The following is a 22,192-nucleotide window of genomic DNA, read 5'->3' on the forward strand; positions in this document are numbered from 1 at the left end:
AAATTCTCCTTCCTGTGACACCCCTTCCGATTCTTCACTGTGTGAAAGGTGCTATCGGGACAAGGGTTGTTGTTATAGCCCATGGTGAAGCTTTGAGAGTGACTGGATGCAGGTGGAGGGCCAGCAGAGATGGCTATCCCCTTGTCATTGTGCTCAGACAGACAGGGGGGGTGTCTGTGATGCGAGGAGTTACCGGGGGAATCACTGATACCTGGTTCCTGGTGAAGTGAAGCATGATCCAAACGCCAGTACTGATGAAATACAAACATTGAGCCCTTTGTGACGTGTTGGTGGGTGCATCAGTCACAGGGATTTGATCAACAAATCTCCCCATGTCGCGGAGTATCAGGAGCTGCAGGAGATGACAACTGGAGAGATTTCGCTGCAATATGGAATGTTTAGGATTATGTTCCTAGAAACATTCCTGGACACTCCAGGGTGTCACCAGAAAGCTGGCAGCCATGAAGTGACAAAGCGAGGCTGGATAAGCTCACCTTGTTTTCCGTGGAACAGGGAATGTTGAAGGGGAGGCTAAGGCATAGAAGATGATAAGGTGTGTGGACATGGTGGGTAGAGAACAGCTGTTAGCCCTTTGGCAAAGGGTCAGTAACAAGGTCAGGTTTAAACTGAGAATTATAGAATTCCTACAGCACAGGCGCAGGCCATTTGGCCCATCGAGTCCACCCCAACCCTCCGAAGAGGAGCCCACCCAGATCCCTACCCTCTAATCCCACATTCCCCATGGCCAATCCACCCTGAATTGCACACCTTTGGTCTGTGGGAGAATGTGCAAACCCCACACAGCCAGTCACCCAACACTGGAATCAAACCCAGGGAGGCAGCAGTTCTAACCACTGACCCACTGTGCTGCCCACAGCTGGAGGCATGAGGTTTCGAGGGGACTTGAGGAATTTATTTTCATCCAGGGAGTCGGGGTGGGGGGGGTTGTGGTCTGGAAGGGGCTACCTTGGAGGGGAATTAGGGTTGGAGTCTCAAACCCTTTAAAACATACTTGGCTGAGAACTTGAAATGCCATAACATTCAAGGCTATGGGCCTAGTGTGGTAGGTCAGCACAGATTTGATGGACCGAAGGGCTTGTTCTGTGACTGTGACAGTGTAACCCGTAGCTTACAGGGAAAACCTATCCATCTATGTTTTAGAATTTGCAGCATTAATCCCCATACAGTGTCTTGGAAATTGGAATAAACATTACCAGAGGAACTCAGCAACATCGACAAGAGACAGTTAGTGTTTCGTGCGCACCAGACCATTCAGAGAGGAACTCTCACAGGCTGCCGGACCTGCTGAGATTTTCCAGCACTTGCTGTTCCTGTTCCCCAAGCCCATTGCTCTTGGAGCTTGAGAGCAGGACTTGCACATGTACTTACAGTTTCTCCCACCAGAGGGGAACCTTTGATTATCATTCCAAAACCTCCTGCTCAAAGTCAGTATCACAGAGAGTCTGTCTCCTGGAAACAAGCCCCTTCCTTCCTGCCTGTGACAGAGATTCAGGGCTCTGGCTCCAGTAAGCTCACCCTCATGGCCTCTGACTGAAATCAAAGGCCACGTGACCACAAAACTTCACTGCACTCAAAAGAAAACCCCTGCATTTACATAGCACCCCCCTCAATCACCATCATACACTTTCCAGTCCATTTTTGAACAGTGGGAATTGTAATGTTTTACTTATTCCAGGGTGTCACTGGCTGGGCCCCAGCATTTATTGCCCTGTCCCTAATTGCCCCTTGAGAAAGTGGGGGTTGAGCTGCCTTCTTGAACCGCTGCAGTCCATGTGCTGTGAGTTGACCCACAATGCCCTTAGGGAGGGAATTCCAGGATTTCTGACCCAGTGACACCGAAGGAACGGCGACATATTTCCAAGTCAGGATGGTGAGTGGCTCGGAGGGGAACTTGCAGGGAACACTGTTCCCATGTACCTGCTGCCCTTGTCCTTCTCAATGAACGTGGTCGTGGGTTTGGAAGGTGCGGTATGAGAATCATTGGTAAATTTCTGCAGTGTATCTTGTAGATAGTACACGACATCTGATTGTAGCTGGTGGGGGGAGTGGATGTACCTCCAATCAAATGGAGATCTGATGAGGATGTTTACGGAGTCTCCTCCTCCAATGAGTTGTTTAATTGTCCTCCACCATGTTTCTCCCTCTTGTTGGTTCCCTCACCACCTGCTGCAGACCCAGTCCTTCAGGACCCACCCAGCTCCATCAGAAGTATTGCAGCCCAGTCACTCACCCAGAGTACTTTCTGTTCTTTTGCCACCCTCAGTGTTTCCTCTAAGTGTTGTTCAACATGGAGGAGTACTGATTCATCATCTGAGGGAGGGCAGTATGTGGTAATCTGCAGCAGGTTTCCTTACCTGTGTTTAACCTGAAGCTATGAGACTTCATGGAGTGCAGAGTCAATGTTGGGGAATCTTAGAGCAACTCCCTCCTGACTGTACCCCACTGTGCCACCACCTCTGCTGGGTCTGTCCTGCCAGTGGGACATGACATATCCAGGGATGGTAATGGTTGGGTCTGGAATGTATCATTCCATGAGTGCGACTCTGTCAGACTGTTGCTGGACTGGTCAGTGAGATAACTCTCTCAATGTTGGCACTGGACCCTGGATGTTAGTGATGGTCGACACAGCTGGCTCTGCCATTTTGTTTCCAATGCATCGGTCAATGTCAAGTGGTCCTACAAATTTTATTCCTTTTTTGAGATTTTGTGACAACTGTTACAGGCTAGGCAATTCCCGAGGACAGTTCAGAGTCAATCACATTGCTGTGGGTCTGGAGTTACATGTAGGCTAGACCAGGTGAGGATGGCAGATTTCCTTCCCTGAAGGACATTAGTGAAATTGGCATCACGGTCATCGTTAGATTTTTAATTCCAGATTTAGTTTTTAATTTAAATGCCACTACCTGCCTCAATGAAATTTGAACTGTGTTGCCAGAATAATAACTGGGTCACTGGGGGATTCCTCATCCAGTCACAATACAATGATACCATCGCCTCCTCAAAACACAGGGCATATGGCAACCAACTTACACACTGTGAAAATCTGAAGGTGATCTGATTTAGTGATAAAACAATGAACTGCAAAGGCTGGAAATCTGAAGTAAACACAGAAAGTGCTGGAGAAACTTAGCAGGTCTGGCAGCATCTGCAGAGAGAGAAATAAAGTTAATGTTTCAAGTCTAGTGACTGTTTGTCAGAACCCAACTTGTAGCAATTGTAACAAGATCAGCCAGGTGGACCTCATAGAATATGAGTTCCCTGATTGGGACTGTTACCCTGGTCCAATCAGGAGTGTTCTGTTCACTCTGAGAGCTGGCTCTGAGGGAGCTGGATCAGTGTCGAGGACTCTCCCCGTGTGAATAAAGGGGGACTCAGTGACCGGCCTCTCGGGAGTTATTTCAGTGATGATGAGAAAAAAAGCACACTCCTGAAGAAATTCAGCCATAACTGTTACTTTTGAGTCGGGATAAGTATTTCTGACATCATGTCGTTATTTAGGAAGCATAACCTTTTCAATCAAGATGTTGAAGACTGGGCACAGTGTGTGGAAAGAACATATTCGTTTTTTCAGGCAAATAACATTGGGGCAGATGAAAAGCAATGAATAATTCTCCTGGCAGCCTGTGGATCCACAACTTTGTCGGTGATTAGGAGCCTAACATTTCCTGAGATACCAGATACTAAAACCTTCTAAGAGTTGATAGATATCATTAATGAATATTACGATCCGAAGTCTCTTCTAATTCCGAAATGCTATCATTCTTACTCGGCAATTTGAGAACCAAGGGAATCTTTATCAAATTTTTGACTAGGTTATGATGACTGGCAGAGGCATGTGACTTTGGTTTAACCCTTAGTGAGATGTGGGATTAATGAGGTAAGCATGCAAAAGTGCCCACTAGCTGAAGACCAACTGGACTTCAAGCAAGCACTACAACTGGTTTATCATTGGAACATGCGGCAAGTGGGCCATATGAGTTGCAGTGTATTTCGATGGAAATGGACACCCTCGCCGTCCAGTGGAGCTTGGGGAACACCAGCTGAGTGAAGGAAATTGCACAGCCTCACTCAGGATATATCTTGAACAAAGGGACTCGAGGTCAGTCCACAGCAAAACCCCAAAACAAAGCCAAGCCTCAGCCAAATGATTAATGGTGTCTTCAGGATCCAGGCTGGCAAACCGTTGTAATTGCTGCTCCTCGGATGCTGCCTGAACTGCTGTGCTTTTCCAGCACCACTCTAATCTAGACTCTGGTGTCCAGCATCTGCAGTCATTGTTTTTACCTATTTGCTGCTGTTGGGTCGACTCACTACAACAGAAGAGTCCCACTCGACCTAAACTGAGTAAGAGAACTCATAGGTCAGTATCAAGGAGAAGGCACATTCTGGAAAGCCCACCTACATCTGGGTTGGAACTGTTAAATTGCTTAGCAACATCCAATTCAGAACCAAGATCTGGTTAAATGGTCACCTGGTTCAGATAGAGGTCGATGCCAGTGCAACAGTTTCAGTGTTTGCAGAATCAGTCTGTAACAAAATTTGCTCTGGACTCCAACTCTTAATTTTGAGCAAGACCTTGGCTAGACTGACAACCTACACCAGGGAACCTTTATAGATTAAGGGTACATCTTCAGTATCAGTCTCTTATGAGAAGCAGTTGGTTCAGTTACCACTGAGTGTAGTAAGAAGCTTGATGGGGCAAAGATGGTTGAGAAAGATTCACTTAGACTAGCTCAACATTTTAAACTAGAATATGGCTGCATGAGTGAAGTTCCAATTAAATACCTGGAAGATTTTCAAGAAGGTCTACGGACTATTGAATGAGCCAAGGCCACCTTGCATATTGACCAGGAAGCAATTCCATGACTTTGCAAGGCCTGCCAAGTGCTGTTTGCCTCATGGGCAAAAGTTGAGGTAGAAATCAGAAGGCTGGAAAGCTAAGGAATCATCAAACCAGTCCAGTTTGAGGAATGGGCACAAGTTGAAGTAGAAATCAATCAAAAATCTGGAACATACTGCCTGGAGCATTGGCAGAATCAGGTTAAATTGACTCATTTGGGAGGACATTGTTACTATTGAAGTAATTAGCCAACGTGCAGGGGTAGAGGTAAGGGATGATGAGTGTAACCAAATAATGTTTGTTGGAATGCCAGTGTAGTCAGGATGGGCTGAATGGCCTCCGTTCTGCACCATAGCAAAGGCTGTGATTCTGTGAAATACAGTTAAGGCAGCCTGAAATAAAAAGGAACATGAATCCTAGTCAAAATCAGAAATCCAGTCAGGGAAAGTTGGAGTTTGAATTGGCCTTACCAGAGTTAGAGAAGAATGTGTGGAGTCATTTTTATTTGGGGGAGAAATAGTGAAACAAATGAAGTGGCCGGAACTAAACTGGACTTGGCCTATGTAGGGCATGCTGACAGGTAGAGTAAATGAAATCTGTGCATCACATGTGGAGGAGGTTTTTATGGATTAGCCTGGATTCGAAAGGTTGGGTGCAGGAAGTTTGATCCAGGCATGAGGGGTAAATAGCAAGGACAAAGTTTTCAGGGAAATCCTTATCTTGGCCAACATTGGTAACCCTTGCTGAAGACCAGAAGGTAGCAACCGCTCCATAAAAACCGAAAAACCCGCAGATATTGTAAATGAGAAACAAAAACAGAAATTGCTGGAAAAGCTCAGCAGGTCTGGCAGCATCTGTGGAGAGAAATCAGAGTTAACATTTTGGGTCAAGTGACCCTTCCTCAGAACTGAGATTTCTCTCCTCGGGTGATGCCAGACTTACTGAGCTTTTCCAACAGTCTCTGGTTTTGTTTCAGGTACCAGCTGCTCAGCAGGCAGCCCCTAGAAACAGAACTTCATCTGTTGCCCCCATTAACTCAAAAAGGATAGAAGGTGGGAAAGTGAAAGGAAGATACATGAAGAGAGAACAGCTGGGAATGCCCAAAGATCCTCTCCCTTGAAGATCAGAAAGGAGGGTGGAGGTGAAATCGAAGATCCACATGTTTCCATTGTAATAACGTGGGCCACCTTCATTCAGAACGCTGTAACTGTGAGAGAAGTCTAGAGTGAATCCAATAACATTTATTTATTGTCAGATATTTGTTAGAAAATCCATTGAAAATTGCTGGAACTCAGGAGGAAAATACCATGGGTCGAACTGTAGCTTTAACTACAACCAGGAGACCAAAGTTAAACACTGCTAAATATCACACGACACCAGGTTATAGTCCAACAGGTTTATTTGGAAGCACTAGCTTTTGAAGCGCTGCTCCTTCATCGGGTGATCGTGGAGTATAAGATCATAAGACAAGAATTTATAGCGGAAGATTACAGTGTCATGAAACTGAAATGATATATCGAACCAACCTGGATTGTTAAATCTTTCATCTTTTGGAATGGATAGCAGATTAAACACTGCTGTGAGTGTAGGAGCAGTGAATAAGGTTAACAAGAGCTATAAAGGAAGTTTGTCAAAAGGAAAGGTAAGTTCTTTTACTGTAAATGTTATGGCTAACCCTGTAACTGTATGAAGGGACACAGGAGGTACTCTTTTGGTGGTGAAAGACATGGTTTTCCCTCCAGAGAGAGCAGTAAAAGCCAAGATATTATCAATGCGCCAAGTGGAGAGTGTATTCTCTGTATAAAGTAGTTGGATTGTCTTTTTGTCTGGGACAGTGCAATACGAGTTGTTCAGAAATTATCTGTGGACAGAGCTGATTTACACCTCAGTACTGATTTGCCTAAAGTGAAAATGACAGCTTCACCTATAATCACAGAAGGTCCATATGAGGTTAAAGAACTGGAATGCTTACAGGAACAAGTTCCAGGTAGCTTCCTGTTGTGTGTAATCAATTAACAAAATCCGTCCAGAGGTCACATAATTTACCAAGCAGATGTTAGGTTGGTTGAAGTTATTTTTAAGAATAAGGATGATTCACAGGTGGTTGGTGTGTGTTTGTTATATGAGGCCCAGGGACCAGGAAAACAGTTAAATGAATGAACACACACTGAAGCAGAGAGTAAAGGAGTTCTGGAGTGTTTTACATTAGATACAGAGTTCCAGTCAGAAAGTGCAGAAATTCTGACAAACTCTGAAGGAAGAATGGACAGTTGTTGATCAGATAGTGGGACTGCCAAGATATTATAAAGAGATTTACGAGCAACACATTACAATCCCATAGAAGGACATATGGAAAATGGAGGCATCAACAAACAGGTGTTTTACTAAGGCAAGACTTCATAAGGATGTGGTACAATCTGTAAAACATGTAGTGGGAAAACTTTAACATGTAACTAATCTTTAATACCCAGACTAGCATTTGGAGAAACATGCATAGAATCACTACAGTGTGGAAGCAGACCATTCAGCCTGTTGAATCTACCCTCCAAACAGCATCCCATCCAGACCCACTCCCTCTAGCCTACTATCCCTGTGACCCTCCATATCCCATGGCCAATCCATCTAACCTGCACATCTTTGGACTGTGCGAAGGAACCAAAGCACCCGGAGGAAACCTACGCAGACACTGGAAGAACATGCAAACTCCACTCAGTCTGTTGCCTTTGGGTGGAATTGAACCCGGGTCTCTGGTGCTCTGAGGTACCACTGAGCCACCATATCACCAAATGTTAGAGCGTTGCATTGGACTTACCGAAAACAAAGGCAGACATGAGTTTATCCTCAATATTATGGATATTCCAGAAATATTCCTTTAAGGACAATTACAGTGAAGGTAGTGATGGACAATTAAGTCTGTTTTTTACTCGTTATGAACTATCAAATGAAACATTCTCACATCAAGGTTCTAACTTTGTGTCTTAACATTTTTCAACTCATCAGCAGCAGTTTGAGTAAAAAACAACTAAAGTCAACTGCAAATCATCACCAAACCCAGGGACCTTGGGAGGTGTATCACTCAAAAACCATGAAGGCAGACTGTCATGAATACCCAAAGGACTGGGACAAAGGATTAGACATTTTGCTACTTTCTGCCAGAGATTTCTCTAAATGAATCTATGGGATCTGGTCCATGTAAATTAATCTGTGGCCATGAGATAAGAGATTTATTAAAACTCATGAAGGAAAGGTTTTTAAGGCAACCAGAGGATGTCTCAATATTGCAAGGTTTGTGAAGGTTTGTAGCTCAGGTTGAGGTTTAAGGTGTAGGTTTGCTCACTGAGCTGTAGGTTTGATATCCAGACGTTTCATTACCTGGCGAGGTAACATCATCAGTGGCGACCTCCAAGTGAAGCAAAGCTGTTGTCTCCTGCTTTCTATTTATATCTTTCTCCTGGTTGGGGTTCCTGGGGTTTGTGGTGATGTCATTTCCTGTTTGTTTTCTGAGGGGTTGATAGATGGCATCTAGATCTATGTGTTTGTTTATGGCGTTGTGGTTGGAGTGCCAGGCCTCTAGGAATTCTCTGGCATGTCTTTGCTTAGCCTGTCCCAGGATAGATGTGTTGTCCCAGTCGAAATGGTGGGTTTTTTCATCCGTGTGTAGGGCTACGAGGGAGAGAGGGTCGTGTCTTTTTTTTTGTGGCTAGCTGGTGTTCGTGTATCCTGGTGGCTAACTTTCTTCCTGTTTATCCTACGTAGTGTTTGTGGCAGTCCTTGCATGGAATTTTATAGATGACGTTGGTTTTGTCCATGGGTTGTACTGAGTCTTTTAAGTTTGTTAGTTTTTGTTTGAGAGTGTTGGTGGGTTTGTGTGCTACTAGGATTCCGAGGGGTCTTAGTAGTCTGGCTGTCATTTCTGAAACTTTGTTGATGTATGGCAAGGTGGTTAGGGTTCCCAACCACAACGCCATAAACAAACACATAGATCTAGACACCATCAATCAACCCCCCTCAGAAAACAAACAGGAAATGACATCACCACAAACCCCAGGAACACCATCCAGGACAAACATATAAATAGAAAGCAGGAGACAACAGCGTCACTTCACTTGGAGGTCGCCACTGATGATGTTACCTAGTCAGGTAATGAAACGCCTGGATATCAAAACTACAGCTCAGCGATCAAACCTACACCCTATGTCTCAATATTCTTTCATGTAGCTATATTTCCAGAAGGACTGTCAGGAGCATGCAATGTGACACAGGCAAGGATGAAAGAATAAGCAGCCAAGCAATACTGCAATGGGAAGAATGCAAACAGGAGACAAAATCTTTGTGTTATTAGCTTGGCAATGTGAAACTCTGCAAGTGAAGTTCAATGGTCACACAAGATAGTGTGGAACTGAACTGAACTGAACAAAACCAGAACCTATAGGAACTGAGATAGGAACTATCTGGTAGATAACCTAGATTGCAAAAAGAAGAATAGGTTATGTTATATATAAAAAAAAATTAAAGTGATATCATCAGAGAGTGGAAGAGAGGAAGGAGCAAATGTGTGAAGAATAGTGGAGGGTGAAAGAGACAGTAAGAGTAAGGTGAAAGGAGAGCAGGAGAGTTCTCAAAGAGAGAATTCGACAATCGAACTCACCAATTGTGAAAAACTGGGACAGTCAGACACTGTATTCTTGTAACAAAAACATAAATTTCTAGAATACCTCAGCAGATATTTTGTATCATTATTAACCAAGGAGAAAGGCAGGACTGATATTGAGGTCAGGGATGATTGTGTGAATACTCTGGAGAATGCCAATATATTGAAGGAGGAAGTTTGGGTATTCTAGATTGCATTAAGCTTGACAAGTCCCCAGGGCCAGATGGGATCTATCTCTGGTTACTGTGAGAGGCAAGGGAAGAAATAGCTGGGGTATTAGCAGATGTCTTCACATCCTCTTTGACCACAGGTGAGGTTCCAGACGATGGAGATTAGCCGATGCTGTTCCCTTGTATAAGAAACAAGGTAGGGATAATCCAGGAGATTATAGGCCAGTGAATCTGATGTCTGTGGTGGGGAAGGGCTTGGAGAAGATACTGAGGGATAAGATATATGCACATTTGGAAGAAAATGGACCAGTTAGTGATGGACAGCTTGGTTTTATACACGGAATGTCATGTCTCACCAACCTGATTGAATGTTTTGAAGAGGTGACAAAGATAATTGAGGGAAGGGCTGCAAATGTAGTTTATATGAACTTCAGTAAGGCATTTAATAAAGTTCCACATGGCAGATTGGTACAAAAACTAAAATCACATGGATACAAAACTGGCTTGGTCATAGACGACAGAAGGTAGCGGTGGAAGGGTGTCATAGAGATGTACAACATGGAAACAGACCCTTCGGTCCAACCTGTCCATGCCGACCAAATATCCCAACCCAATCTAGTCCCACCTGCCAGCACCTGGCCAATATCCTTCCAAACCCTTCCTATTCATATACCCATCCAAATGCCTCTTAAATGTTGCAATTGTACCAGCCTCCACCACATCCTCTGGCAGCTCATTCCATACACGTACCACCCTCTGCGTGAAAAAGTTGCCCCTTACGTCTCTTTTATATCTTTCTCCTCTCACCCTAAACCTATGCCCTCTAGTTCTAGACTCACCGACCCCAGGGAAAAGACTTTACCTATTTATCCTATCCATGCCCCTCATAATTTTGTAAACCTCTATAAGGTCACCCCTCAGCCTCCAATGCACGAGGGAAAACAGCCCCAGCCTGTCCAGCCTCTCCCTGTAGCTCAGATCCTCCAACCCTGGCAACATCCTTGTAAATCTTTTCTGAACCCTTTCAAGTTTCACAACATCTTTCCGATAGGAAGGAGACCAGAATTGCACACAATATTCCAACAGTGGCCTAACCAATGTCCCGTACAGCCGCAAGATGACCTCCCAACTTCTGTACTCAATACTCTGACCAATAAAGGAAAGCATACCAAACGCCTTCTTCACTGTCCTATCTACCTGTGACTGCACTTTCAAGGAGCTATGAACCTGCACTCCAAGGTCTCTTTGTTCAGCAACACTCCCTAGGACCTTACCATTAAGTGTATAAGTCCTGCTAAGATTTGCTTTCCCAAAATGCAGCACCTCGCATTTATCTGAATTAAATTCCATCTGCCACTTTTCAGCCCATTGGCCCATCTGGTCCAGGTCCTGTTGTAATCTGAGGTAACCCTCTTCACTGTCCACTACACCTCCAATTTTGGTGTCATCTCAAAACTGACTAACTATACCTCTTATGATTAGATTAGATTAGATTACTTACAGTGTGGAAACAGGCCCTTCGGCCCAACATGTCCACACCGACCCGCTGAAGCGCAATCCACCCATACCCCTACATGTGCCCCTTTTTACCTAACATTACGGGCAATTTAACATGGCCAATTCACCTGACCTGCACATCTTTGGATTGTGGGAGGAAACCGGAGCACCCGGAGGAAACGCACGCAGACACGGGGAGAATGTGCAAACACCACACAGTTGCCTGAGGCAGGAATTGAACCTGGGTCTCTGGCACTGTGACGCAGCAGTGCTAACCACTATGCCACCATGCTGCCCACATCAAATGCTCGCATCCAAATCATTTATGTAAATGACAAAAAGTAGAGGGCCCAGCACCGATCCCTGTGGCACTCCACTGGTCACAGGCCTCCAGTCTGAAAAACAACCTCCACCACCACCCTCTGTCTTCTACCTTTGAACCAGTTCTGTATCCAAATGGCTAGTTCTCCCTGTATTCTGTGAGATCTAACCTTGCTAATCAGTCTCCCATGGGGAACCTTGTCGAACGCCTTACTGAAGTCCATATAGATCACATCTACTGCTCTGCCCTCATCAATCCTCTTTGTTACTTCATCAAAAAACTCAATCAAGTTTGTGAGACATGATTTCCCACACACAAAGCCATGTTGACTATCCTGAATCAGTCCTTGCATTTCCAAATACATGTCCATCCTGTCCCTCAGGATTCCCTCTGTTTTTCAGAATGGAGACCGGTAACTAGCGATGATCCACAGGGATCAGTCTGAGTATATAAATGATCAGGAGGAAAATGTGACTGATCTGATTATTAGGTTTGCAGATAATACAAACATTGGTGGAGTTACTGACAGTGTATACAATTGTGAAACGATGCAACAGGATATAGATAAATTGGTGAATTGGCAGATGGAGTTTAATCTAGACAAATGCTAGTTGATGTATTTTGGAGGCTCACTGAATTAGATCTCAAGGTTAGATCTCACGGAATACAGGGAGAACCAACCATTTGGATACAGAACTGGCTCAAAGGTAGAAGACAGAGGGTGGTGGTGGAGGGTTGTTTTTCAGACTGGAGGCCTGTGACCAGTGGAGTGCCACAGGGATCGGTGCTGGGCCCTCTACTTTTTGTCATTTACATAAATGATTTGGATGCGAGCATTTGATGTGGGCGGCATGATGGCACAGGCTCACTGAGGTGTGAATTATACTATAAATGGCAGAACCTTGAGGAACATTAACATACAGGCGGATCTGGGTGTGGAGGTTCACAGTTCTCGAAAAGTGGCAACACAGGTCACCCAGGTGATTAAGAAGGCATGGGGCATACCTGCCTTCATTGTCAGGAGCATGGGGTACAAGGATTGTCACACCATGTTGCAGCTATATAAAACCCTTGTTAGGCTGTACTTGGCGTACTGTGTGCAGTTCCAGTTGTCTCACTACCAGAAAGATGTGGAAGCTTTGTAGAGAGTGCAGAGAAGATTCACCAGGATGTTGCCTGGTCTCAAGGGCACTGGCTATGAGGAAAGGATAAAAAGAGTAGGATTGTTTTCACTGGAAATAAGGCAGCTGAGAGGAGACCTGATAGAAGTCTATAAAATTATGAGAGGCATAGAAAGGGTAGATAGTCAGAGGGTTGAAGTTTCCCAGGATTGAAGTTTCAATTACAAGGGGGCACAGATTAAATGAGAGAGGAGACAAGTTTAAGGGAGATGTTGAGATGTTTTTCACGCAGAGAGTGACAGGAGCTTGGATCATACTGCTAGAAGAGGGGGTAGAAGCAGGCACATTGGTGACATTTAAGAAGCATCTGGATGGTTATATGAAGAAGGAGGGAATACAGGAATACAGACCGAGTAACAGCAGGATGTTTGTTTTTTAGTTTAGTTAGGGCATGATGATCAGCACAGGCCTGGAGGGCCAAAGGGCCTGTTCAGAACTAAGGAACGGTCACTGGACCCGAAACGTTAACTCTGATTTTGCTTCACAGGTGCTACCAGACCTGCTGAGCTTTTCCAGCAATTTCTGATTGTGTTTCTGATTTACAGAGGCTGCTGTTCTTTCAGTTTTTATTGTTGTAATCTTGTACGTGGAGGAGGAAAAATGGGAAGATCCAGGAATTACTTCTGAAATTCAAGGAAATCTGCACAGACTTGTGGTACACAACTGTGTGGTCTAGTCAGCAAAAGCTGAAGGTAATCCTTACAAAAAATCTCCGATTTTTACAAACCTTTTAAAATGGCAGTTGATACCAGTGACCTGAAGGTGGGTGTGATCTTGTTACAGGATAATGGATCAGGAATAGGGAAACACAGTGAGGGATTTCTCTCAGAAACTAAACCAATATCAGAAAAAGGAGACTGGGATTCTTACTGGTAACTGCAATATCTTGAACTCAGTGTCAGTCCTGGTTACACTGATCATAACCCCATTGCTTTTGTTGAACAATTTAAAATTTGAAATGGTTTCAATGGAGCTTACAGATTGAACCATTTAACATTGAAATTGTTCACATTGTTGAAAATGACAATACAACAGATAATATAATATTAATCCAGAATGGGATTATGTTGAGATAGTTTAAGGGTTTAGAAGGAAATATAACAAATCTATGTCCTGCATGAAGAATGGGTGAGAGTGAATGAGTGTAGTTTTCTTGCATTTTGTTTGCACATATGTCATGTTTACCCAGTCCTGAAGTGTATTTAGATCTAGGTACCCTACAGTGTGGAAACTGGCCCAACATGTCCTCACTGACCCTCCAAAGAGTAACCCACCCAGATCTATTCCCTACCCTATATTTCCCTCTGACTAATGCACCTAACAGTATGGGCAATTTAACATGGCCAATTCACCTGACCTGCACAGCTTGGAATTGTGGGAGGAAACTCAGGAGAAAACCCACACAGACACCAGTAGAATGTGCAAACTCCACACTGACAGTTGTCTGAGGCAGGAATTGAGCCTGGGTCCTTGGCACTAGGAAGCAGCAGTGCCAACCACTGAGCCACCGGGCCACTTCAACAGTAGCATTTCATTTCCTTAAGGGTGTAAATGTGTAAGGGAACATCTATTGTTTTAATGTTTGGACTATAAATTAGAAAGCAGATATTAGACACTGCTGTCTCACTGAAAAGTACCAGGAGGGGTTTTTTTCTCTGTAACTTGAAGATAAGTAGGATTGCGTAGTGTACACTTTAGCTATACAATACAATATTAATTTCAGAGCAGTCAATAATTTGAGAGAAACAGAGTACTTGGAGTCTTTGAGTTAAGGAAAAGCTGCCTAAAAACAACCTTTGGATTGGTCCAGTTATGCAGTGCAGTGTAGATATGGCCACATATTCTCCAAGAGTGATAAGACTAAAAACTTAGAGGTTCTAAAGAAAAAACTCTAATGTAAGAAAAAATCTAGATCCACCCAATGAGCTCTGAAATTGAAGATTAATCATGGTTCTGGGGATAGCACTGTATTACCGTTGTTAATACTGAAAGAACAACCAATGATACCTCCACCCATCTTTCTGGTGCTCTCTCAATGTTGACCCTCTGAGGATGTGCAAATCTGTCAGTACAAGCCCTCCAGGATCTAACAGGCTGTTTTCCTTAACTCAAAGACTCACGCAGTCCCCAATCTCAAAAAGGTAATAATCTCATGGCTCCAAAGGCAACATAGTCTTGAGCAGCTGAAAATGTGTATTAGTAGATTTTCAACTTGCGAAACCATCCTAGTATGTCAGTGAAATGACAATGTCTGAATTCTGCTCCTGTTCTGGTCCAATAGTATCAGATGGGTCATTTTCTTCCCGTTCCTAACTATCTGTACAAATAACCTACCAGAAATGTGAAGGAACCAAGGATCAAATGATGGGATGGGATTGAAGGTAATCAGTGTTAGTGCTAGGGAAATGAATGGGGTTAAAAACTGACAAGTCACCACAGCCCGATAATCTACATCCCAGTGCTTTCAAGGAAGTGGTCCTGGAAATATTTCTTACTTTGCTGATCATCTTCCAACATCGAATAGACTCCCAGAGAGTCACAGGTTCTTACAGCACAGAAACAGGCCCTTCAGCCCAACTAGTCCATGCCAACCAAGTTTCCTAAACTGAGCTAGTCCCACTTGCCAGTGTTTAGCCCATCTAACCCTTTCCTATTCATCTACCTGTATAAATGTCTTTTAAATTTTGCAATTATATCCGCCTCTAACACTTCCTCTGGCAGCTCATTCCACACATGAACCACTCTCTGTGTGAAAAGGTTCCCCATCACGTCTTTCTAAAATCTTTCTCCTCTCACCGTGAAAATCTGCCCCCTAGTCTTGAAATCATTCACCCCAGGGAAAAGACACCTGCCATTCACTTTATCTATACCCATCGTGATTTTATAAACCTCTATAAGGTCACCCCTCAACCTCCTACACTCTGCATCCAAAACCCTGTATTCCCAGCACATCTTGATAAATCTTTTCTGAACTCTCTCCAGCTTAATAATGTCCTTCCTGTAACAGGGAGACCAGAACTGGACACAGTGCTCCAGAAGAGGCCTCAGAATTGTCTGGTACAACCTCAACATGACATCCCAACTCCTGGACTGAAAGTTCCGAGCAATGAAGGCAACTGTGCTAAAAGCCTTCTTAACATAGAACATAGAACATTACAACGCAGTACAGGCCCTTCGGCCCTCGATGTTGCGCCGCCCTGTCTTACTAATCTGAAGCCCATCCATCTACACTATTCCATTTACATCCATTTGCCTGTCCAATGATGACTTAAATGAACTTCAACTTGGCGAATCTACCACCATTGCAGGCAATGCATTCCATATCCTTATTACTCTCTGAGTAAAGAAACTACCTCCGACATCTGTCTTATACCTATCGCCCCTCACTTTAAAGCTGTGTCCCCTCGTGTTTGCCTTCCCCATGCTTGGAAAAAGGCTCTCCCTGTCCACCCTATCTAACCCTCTGATTATCTTGTACATTTCTATTAAGTCACCTCTCAACCTTCTTCTCTCTAATGAGAACAGCCTCAAGTCCCTCAGCCTTTCCCCATAAGACATTCCCTCCATACCAGGCAACATCCTAGTAAATCTCCTCTGCAAAGCTTCCACATCCTTCTTATTGTGACCAGAACTTTGCACAAAACTCCAAGTGTGGCCGCACCAGAGTTTTATACAGCTGCAGCATAAGCTCCTGGTTCCAGAACTCAATCCCTCTATTAATAAAGACCAAAACACTGTATGTCTTCTTAACACCCCTGTCAATCTGGGTGGCAACTTTCAGGGATCTGTGTACCTGGACACCGAGATCTCTCTGCTCATCTGCATTCCCAAGAATCCTACCATTAGCCCAGTACTCTGCATTCCGATTACTCCGTCCAAAGTGTATCACCTCATACTTGTCCACGTTAAATTCCACTTGCCACCTCTCAGCCCAGCTCTGCAACTTATCTATGTCTCTCTGCAACCTGTTACATCCTTCATCACTATCCACAACTCAACCTACCCTAGTATCATCCACAAATGTGCTAACCCACCCTTCTATGCCCTCATCCAGGTCATTTATAAAATTGACGAACAGTAGTGGACCTAACAGTAACCCTTGCGGTTCGCCACTAGTAACTGGACACCAAGATGAACATGTTCCATCAACTACAACCCTCTGTTTTCTTTCAGTAAGCCAATTACTGATCCAAACTGCTATGTCTCCCATAATCCCATTCCTCCGCATTTTGTATAATAGCCGACTGTGGGGAACCTTATCAAACGCCTTGCTGAAATCCATATACACCACATCAACCGGTTTACTCTCATCTACCTGTTTGGTCACTTTGTCAAAAAACTCAATAAGATTCGTTAGGCATGACCTACCCTTCACAAAACTGTGCTGACTGTCCCTGATCAGATTATTCTTTTCTAGATGGTTTTAAATCCTATCTCTTATAACCTTTTCCAACACTTTACCAACAACTGAAGTGAGACTCACTGCTCTATAAAGGGTTGTCTCTACTACCCTTTTTGAACAGGGGAACCACATTTGCTATCCTCCCGTCCTCAGGCACTATTCCTGTAGACAACGATGATTTGAAGATCAATGCCAAAGGCTCGGCAATCTCTTCCCTTGCTTCCCAGAGGATACTAGGATAGATCCCATCTGGCCCAGGGGACTTGTCTATCCTCACATTCTGTAATAATTCCAATACCTCTTCCTTATGAACCGCAATCTCTTCTAGTCTAGATGAAAGTATCTCTGTATCTTCCTCACTAACATTGTCATTTTCTATGTTGGACACTGTTGAAAAATATTTATTTAGTGCTTCCTCTATCTCCTCTGATTCCACACACAACTTCCCACTATTATCCTTGATTGGCCCTAATTTAACTCTTGTCATTCTTTTATTCCTGACATACCTATGGAAAGCCTTAGGGTTTACTCTGATCCTATCCGCTAGCAACTTCTCATGTCTCCTCCTGGCTCTTCTGAGCTCTCTTTTTAGGTCTTTCCTGACTTCCTTGTAACCCTCAAGCACCCTAACTGAGTTTTCACATTTTGTCCTAACATAAGCCTTCTTCTTCCTCTTGACCAGGGAGTCCACTTCCTGAGAAACATCCACCCTGTCTAACAGGTACATACTTATCTCGGACACTCTGGAGCTTTTCCTTGAATAAGTTCCACATTTTTAATGTGCTCATCGCCTGCACATTCCTCCCCCAAACTACGCTTCCTAAATCTTTCCTAATTGCATCATAGTTTCCCTTCCCCAGCTGTAACTCTTGCTTGGTGGAGTACACCTATCTCTTTCCATCACTAAAGTAAACCTGACAGAATTGTGATCACTGTCTCCAAAGTGCTCACCGACTTCCAAATCTAACACCTGGCCAGGCACGTTACCCAGTACTAAATCCATGTCTACCTGTGAAATCTGTACACTTACTGGAATATCTCATTCTATGTCTGTCAGGCACATATCTGTACACTGACTGGTGTCTCTCAGTCTCCTCTCGCTCAGAGAGATATCTGTACACTGACTGGTGTCTCTCAGTCCCCCCTCTCTCTCTCAGGGAGATACCTGTACACTGACTGGTGTCTCTCAGTACCCTCTCTCTCTCTCAGGGTGATATCTGTACACTGACTGGTGTCTCTCAGTCTCCTCTCGCTCAGGGAGATATCTGTACACTGACTGGTGTCCCTTAGTCCCCCTCTCTCTCTCTCAGGGAGATATCTGTACACTGACTGGTGTCTCTCAGTCCCCCTCTCTCTCAGGGAGATATCTGTACACTGACTGGTGTCTCTCAGTCCCCCTCTCTCTCAGGGAGATATCTGTACACTGACTGGTGTCTCTCAGTCCCCCCTCTCTTTCTCTCTCAGGGTGATATCTGTACACTGACTGGTGTCTCTCAGTCCCCCCTCTCTCTCTCTCTCTCTCAGGGTGATATCTGTACACTGACTGGTGTCTCTCAGTCCCCCCTCTCTCTCTCTCAGGGTGATATCTGTACACTGACTGGTGTCTCTCAGTCTCCTCTCGCTCAGGGAGATATCTGTACACTGACTGGTGTCCCTTAGTCCCCCTCTCTCTCTCTCAGGGTGATATCTGTACACTGACTGGTGTCTCTCAGTCCCCCCTCTCTCTCAGGGTGATATCTGTACACTGACTGGTGTCTCTCAGTCCCCCCTCTCTCTCAGGGAGATACCTGTACACTGACTGGTGTCTCTCAGTCCCCCCTCTCTCTCTCTCTCTCAGGGTGATATCTGTACACTGACTGGTGTCTCTCAGTCCCCCCTCTCTCTCTCTCTCAGGGTGATATCTGTACACTGACTGGTGTCTCTCAGTCTCCTCTCGCTCAGGGAGATATCTGTACACTGACTGATGTCCCTTAGTCCCCCCCTCTCTCTCTCAGGGTGATATCTGTACACTGACTGGTGTCTCTCAGTCCCCCCTCTCTCTCAGGGAGATATCTGTACACTGACTGGTGTCTCTCAGTCCCCTCTCTCTCTCTCAGGGTGATATCTGTACACTGACTGGTGTCTCTCAGTCCCCCCTCTCTCTCAGGGAGATATCTGTACACTGACTGGTGTCTCTCAGTCCCCTCTCTCTCTCTCAGGGAGATATCTGTACACTGACTGGTGTCTCTCAGTCCCCTCTCTCTCAGGGTGATATCTGTACACTGACTGGTGTCTCTCAGTCCCCTCTCTCTCAGGGTGATATCTGTACACTGACTGGTGTCTCTCAGTCCCCTCTCTCTCAGGGAGATATCTGTACACTGACTGGTGTCTCTCAGTCCCCTCTCTCTCTCTCAGGGAGATATCTGTACACTGACTGGTGTCTCTCAGTCCCCCCTCTCTCAGGGTGATATCTGTACACTGACTGGTGTCTCTCAGGCCCCCCTCTCTCTCTCAGGGAGATATCTGTACACTGACTGGTGTCTCTCAGTCCCCCCTCTCTCTGTCTCAGGGAGATATCTGTACACTGACTGGTGTCTCTCAGTCCCCCCTCTCTCTGTCTCAGGGAGATATCTATACACTGACTGGTGTCTCTCAGTCCCCCCTCTCTCAGGGAGATATCTGTACACTGACTGGTGTCTCTCAGTCCCCTCTCTCTCTCTCAGGGAGATATCTATACACTGACTGGTGTCTCTCAGTCCCCCCTCTCTCAGGGAGATATCTGTACACTGACTGGTGTCTCTCAGTCCTCTCTCTCTCTCAGGGTGATACCTGTACATTGACCGATGTCTCTCAGTCCCCCTTCTCTCTCTCTCAGGGAGATATCTGTACACTGACTGGTGTCTCTCAGTCCTCTCTCTCTCTCAGGGTGATATCTGTACACTGACTGGTGTCTCTCAGTCCTCTCTCTCTCTCAGGGTGATGTCTGTACACTGACTGGTGTCTCTCAGTCCCCCTTCTCTCTCAGGGTGATATCTGTACATTGACTGGTGTCTCTCAGTGCCCTCTCTCTCTCTCTCTCTCAGGGAGGTATCTGTACACTGACTGGTGTCTCTCAGTCCCCTCTCTCTCAGGGAGATATCTGTACACAGACTGGTGTCTCTCAGTCCCCCTTCTCTCTCAGGGTGATATCTGTACACTGACTGGTGTCTCTCAGTCCCCCCTCTCTCTCAGGGAGATATCTGTACACTGACTGGTGTCTCTCAGTCCCCCCTGTCTCTCAGGGAGATATCTGTACACTGACTGGTGTCTCTCAGTCCCCTCTCTCTCAGGGAGATATCTGTACACTGACTGGTGTCTCTCAGTCCCCCCTCTCTCAGGGAGATATCTGTACACTGACTGGTGCCTCTCAGTCCCCTCTCTCTCTCAGGGAGATATCTGTACACTGACTGGTGTCTCTCAGTGCCCTCTCTCTCTCTCTCAGGGAGATATCTGTACACTGACTGGTGTCTCTCAGTCCCCTCTCTCTCAGGGAGATATCTGTACACTGACTGGTGTCTCTCAGTCCCCTCTCTCTCTCAGGGAGATATCTGTACACTGACTGGTGTCTCTCAGTGCCCTCTCTCTCTCTCTCAGGGAGATATCTGTACACTGACTGGTGTCTCTCAGCCCCATCTTCTCTCTCAGGGAGATATCTGTACACTGACTGGTGTCTCTCAGCCCCATCTTCTCTCTCAGGGAGATACCTGTACACTGACTGATGTCCCTCAGTGCCCTCTCTGTCTCAGTGTGATACCTGTACACTGACTGGTGTCTCTCAGTTCCACCTCCCCCCCCCCTCCAACCCCCCTCTCTCTCAGGGAGGTACCTGTACACTGACTGGTGTCCCTCAGTGCCCTCTCTGTCTCAGTGTGATACCTGTACACTGACTGGTGTCTCTCAGTTCCACCTCCCCCCCCCCAACCCCCCTCTCTCTCAGGGAGGTACCTGTACACTGACCGGTGTCTCTCAGTGCCCTCTCTCTCAGGGTGATATCTGTACACTGATTGCTGTCTCTCAGTCCCCCCTCTCTCTCAGGGAGGTACCTGTACACTGACTGGTGTCTCTCAGTGCCCTCTCTGTCTCAGAGTGCTTTTGTAGGGTAGGGGTGATCCTTGGAGGGACTGGTCGGTTTCTCAGAGATGCCTGGCCATGACGGAGTTAACTCTGTGTTCACTTCCCGTGCGTGGATTTAATTTGGTTTGGGATCGGTGCTATCTGCATCAGCCCTCCCTGATCCCGCCCCGGTGAAATGTGGGATCTGAGCATTGTCGGTGCAGACTCTCCTCCCTCCCTGAGAGTGTCTCCCCCAAAACCCCTCCTCAATCAGGCCGGAGCTTCCCTGCACCTTGCAATGTTCTCCCCATTCCAGGATTGATCAGGAGCTGCTCTGTGATGCCCAGCAACCAGGAGGTATCGTGGAGGAGACAGGAGCAGCAGCAGTTTGAGCGGGTGCAGTGTGTGTGGCTGTGAGGCTGAGAGAGCCTTCCATTGGGAGCAGCGAGCAGGATGGACTAGCAGCTTCTCCATCCCCCTGGTAAGTGCCAATGCAGCAGGGCACAGGACTGCAGCCCCCCCGGCTCTACCCCCACCCCCCGTCTCCCCCAGAACCCGTTTCCAATGGGAACAGGACCAGCTCCAGAGCTGGGCAGCTCTGTCTTGGCTGGGGGCTGGTGCTGCTGGTGCTGCTGGTGGGGTGGGGAGGATTGGGGCTGAATCTTTGTGTGAATGCGGGCTCCGTGCCTCCTGTTTCACAAGCTGCTCATTCGGAAATCGTTGGAAAATCCTGGGGCTGGCAGATCCGGCTGAAATTAAACGCTTTAATATTCTTGTCACATATCGGTACCTTGAATTGGTGTCTTTATGCTGCTGGGCTATTGTGGTGTGCAGCTGCAGGAAAAAAAACGCAGGATTTGTAAATGTCGGACAGGCTGTGAGTGTGTGAGAGAGAGAGAGAGAGAGCTGGCTAGTGGAGTACACATTTCACTCGGAGCTGTGTGGGGATCTCTGTGTGTGGGTGTGTGTCTATGTACATGTGTGTAAATATCTGTGCCTGTGTGGAACTGTTTATGTGTGTCTGGCTGTGTATCTGT

General features: G+C 45.7%; 1 protein-coding gene across 16 annotated transcripts in view; it reads left to right on the top strand.

Moving 5' to 3' along the window:
- The window catches only part of LOC140458399 (leucine-rich repeat and immunoglobulin-like domain-containing nogo receptor-interacting protein 1), a 548,017-nt gene that overhangs the window by 404,913 nt on the left and 120,912 nt on the right, over positions 1-22,192 (top strand). For 2 of the 16 annotated variants that reach the window (XM_072552892.1, XM_072552893.1), the window contains exon 1: positions 21,155-21,636. The exons of 12 other annotated variants lie outside the window; for them this stretch is intronic. The gene's annotated coding sequence lies outside the window, so the exon portion shown is untranslated. Of the gene's footprint in view, positions 1-13,251; positions 13,375-21,153; positions 21,637-22,192 lie in introns of those variants that run through there. 2 more of the 16 variants (XM_072552894.1, XM_072552898.1) reach the window with 2 other exon arrangements.

Source organism: Chiloscyllium punctatum, chromosome 33 (assembly GCF_047496795.1).
Source record: "Chiloscyllium punctatum isolate Juve2018m chromosome 33, sChiPun1.3, whole genome shotgun sequence".
In the NCBI taxonomy this organism is placed as follows: Eukaryota; Metazoa; Chordata; class Chondrichthyes; order Orectolobiformes; family Hemiscylliidae; genus Chiloscyllium; species Chiloscyllium punctatum.